Source organism: Amblyomma maculatum, unplaced genomic scaffold (genome assembly GCF_055883805.1).
Source record: "Amblyomma maculatum isolate TAMU_Amacu unplaced genomic scaffold, ASM5588380v1 scaffold_13, whole genome shotgun sequence".
NCBI classification, from domain to species: domain Eukaryota; kingdom Metazoa; phylum Arthropoda; class Arachnida; order Ixodida; family Ixodidae; genus Amblyomma; species Amblyomma maculatum.
The window spans coordinates 16,125,608-16,129,068 of record NW_028146738.1 but is presented as its reverse complement, the minus strand read 5'-3'; the positions used below and the strand labels follow the sequence as shown (position 1 = coordinate 16,129,068).

Below are 3,461 nucleotides of genomic sequence, written 5' to 3'. Positions count from 1 at the left end.
CGACTGGGAGAAGCAGTAACTGTAGGGGAGACCTGTGCGGCAACTGGACGGACCAGCCGCCAGTCACTCGTTGCGCCTCTATCGCTTGATTTGTGAACACTGTTCGGGTACTGACCGACACACAGCATTATTTGAATCACTGCAATGTGTGATGGTTAATTTGATGGCAGCAGATTCAAAATACTATATAACTTAAGCATTTAAACTCTTCATCACATGCTAAATAAACTTTATTTGGAATGTACTGCATACCTGCTTCACCTTTGTGTGCATATATTGCAGATGCAGGAGCTGATCTCGGAAACCAGGGGATTCGTTCCTCACCAGTTCTTAAGTGTATTCTAACCTTGTGTTGAAAGATGCAAAATGGATGCCCTGACTACTTGGCGTAAGAGCTGCAACGACAATGATGGTTCATAATTGAATAAATTCACAACAAGTACAAATAGGTCGTTTTATTTCACGGTTCTTTACAGGTGGCCAAACATTGGGAATCCGCTATAGTGTAGCACACCAAGAAACATATGAATCTCTAAGCAAACAGAAAGAAAATATCTTTAAAGGAGTATGAAAACTGCATAAGCATGCTCAGGTTCCAACACTGTACACTGACATGGTTAAAAAGCAATACCACACGTATATGCTCTGCCGAGTAACCACTCAGGAACCTTTGCATTGTTATTTCGAAGTGCAAACCCTAAATACATATGGCTGCAAGCATGCATGTCAATGGGATTAAAACAACAGGTTGAAATATATTTAAGAGCCTAGCCTCAAATAACATTTGCTGTGCTGCTTTGTAGGATCCATGCCTTATTGCACAGCAGTAGAGAAAGCAGTTTTGCACTGCTGCAGTTCCCTGTCCAGAGGTGCAGCCTGGCCCCTCACATGGCCACATCTATAGCCCAGGTACCAGCAAAGGAACACGTGGTATGTAAGCATCGTGCATTTTTTCTCTTTCCTCCATTCTTTTCTTATTTTATTTCTGAATAGGTTCTGTCTTTCCAGCTCCAGTCTGCGAGTGGACAGGAGGGGAGACAAAGCTGCTGCTAGACCTGTACTCAACGTATTTTGCACAGGTCGGGCCTTTGAAGAAATTTAGAAACAAAAAGGCTATGTTTTAAAAAATCACTGCCGAGCTTGAGAAAAGGCTCGGTGTTTTAAGAACTGGCGAGCAGTGCTGCACAAGATACAAAACAGTGTGCAAAAGAAAACGCACAGCTGTTGCAGACAACAACAGATCAGGCAACTCACCGCAAGAGGTTCCCTACGAGGATGAGTTAGAAAAGATTAGGTGGCTGGATGACAGCATTGAGCCAGAGGCAGTACGAGACTCCAATGGCATTGTTTCAAGGAAGGTTCGTCCTGAATTGACATCAAGCTCTGCAGAGCCAGGGGAGTGAGCAGCGCAGAAGCCGGCCAAGTACAGCCAGGATGAGAGATATGGCCCTATTTTTTCAAAAGATAGAAGAACTAGAAGAACAGAAGGCAACAAGACGTGCAGAGAGGGAAGCAGCAAGAAAAGCAGAAAGGGAGCAGGAGAGGGTGTTTAAGGAAGAAAGAAGAGAGCGAATGCACAAAGAAAAAATGCAGCTCCTTCGCTAGGCATTTGGTCTTGATGAGGAACAGTAAATTTAGCATTGTTTCATACTGAACTTGCCTGTACTTTCTGGAATTGGCAAAAAGCTGCAGTCAACTGCAGCGGAACTTTTTCTCGAGGCAAATGGAGCAGGTGTTTCAAGAGGCTGCGCCATCTGGTGAATTACAAGGCCTGCGCCCCTGCCCTAATCGAGATGCTGGTAGCCTCACAGTATAACAAATGGCACAGCCTGTTGTATCGGCTGCTCCACTCACCCTGACGAAGCGTTCTGCCGCAAGTCTTTTGCACATTACAAAAAAATGCAGGCAAGTTCAATTTACTTATCAAAAACGTACACCATCACAAGCTATCTTATAATTGGCGGTTGAGTCCAAAAAATAGTCTTGTAGTTTTCAGAGGAGAACTGCTTACAAGAAAAATTTGGAACATGCTGCACGAGCTTTGGCAAAGGACGCATGAGGAGGGTTTTTTTTCCCACTCTTCACAGGTTCATGGCTCGCATCACTGCCTCTCGCTTGAGCTCTCCTTGATGGCGAAGTTCAGTTTCTGTGGCTGTTAGTGGGTTGCAGCCCTCACTTTCATCAAGTGGAAGGCTCTCCCATTCAGCATTTGATGAGCCATCATCTGGCACAGGTGGCACAGTGGTGTCACCTGACTTAATGCACAGGTTATGCAAGACACAGCATGCAATAATGAACCGGCTCATCTTATTCACAACAAAGAAGTCGACATGATGCAATTGGCGAAACCTACCCTTTAAATCAGCAAAAGCATTCTCAATTCGGACTCGCGTTGCAGAAAACTTCATGTTAAAGAGGTTCTGCCTCTGGCTCAAGTTTCCGTAGTTACGGAAAGGTGTAAGGAGAAAATCTCTGAGTGGATAGGCAGCATCTCCTAGTACATGAAAGTTCCCTTGTGCCCACATCTCAGGAAGCTTTCCTGAAAGTCCTGATTTCCTGAAGATTCGGGAGTCATGAATCTTACTTGGGTTTCCCGTTAGCACATCTAGAAATTTTTTGTTATTATCACACACTGCCTGCAAGGTAAGTGAGATGGAATTGTACCTGTTGACGTAGGTGGAACGAATTTTTTTGGCTGGACAGCAAATGTTGATGTATGATCCATCAATGCATCCAATGGTGCCGGGCACACCAGAAACCTGTGTTAAAGAACAAAAGTATTAAACGGAGCTTACTTCATCTGCTTACTAACCGATAAGCTTAATTGCGTAAATTCTATTTGATTCAATACATATAAATATGGACGTGAACCTCTTGAAGGTTTCAAATGTTAATCACTTATGAAAACTATTGTTTGATTTGTTTGGTCTACTTGTGGGGTTAATGTTCCCAAGCAGTTTCCAAGCACCTAAAGCTATGAAGTACTAATCTGTGAAGATATATTTACCTCATATTTTTAAAGCTAGTACATATTTAACAACTTGAATAAGTGATATTTGTGATTCAAAGTACAAGTTTTTGCATTCATTGATGGTTGGCACAGTGCAATATTTCTTTTGTTGTCCTCACTTCATTAACCTGCATATGTTACATTTTTTACTCACAGTACATATTTTTGTGCTTACTCACGATCATTTCTTTTGTGCAATATTTTTATACTATTGGAAGAACTGCATGACATATCTGTGATTCAGAGTACAAGTTTTTGCATTCATTGCTGGTTGGTTCAGTGCAATATTTCTGTTGTCCTCACTTCATTAACCAGCATATATTAACATTTTTTTTACTCACAGTACATATGTTTGTGCTTACTCATGAGCATTTGTTTTGTGCAATATTTTTATACCATTTGAAGAACTGCATGACAATTTGGAGAAACTGCCTATTTATTTAAGCAGATT

At 42.0% G+C, this 3,461-nt stretch overlaps 1 pseudogene; it reads left to right on the top strand.

Annotated features, from left to right (window-relative positions):
- Positions 1-366: 366 nt before the first annotated feature.
- On the top strand, positions 367-1,605 carry LOC146172283 (uncharacterized; annotated as a pseudogene).
- Positions 1,606-3,461: the final 1,856 nt, after the last annotated feature.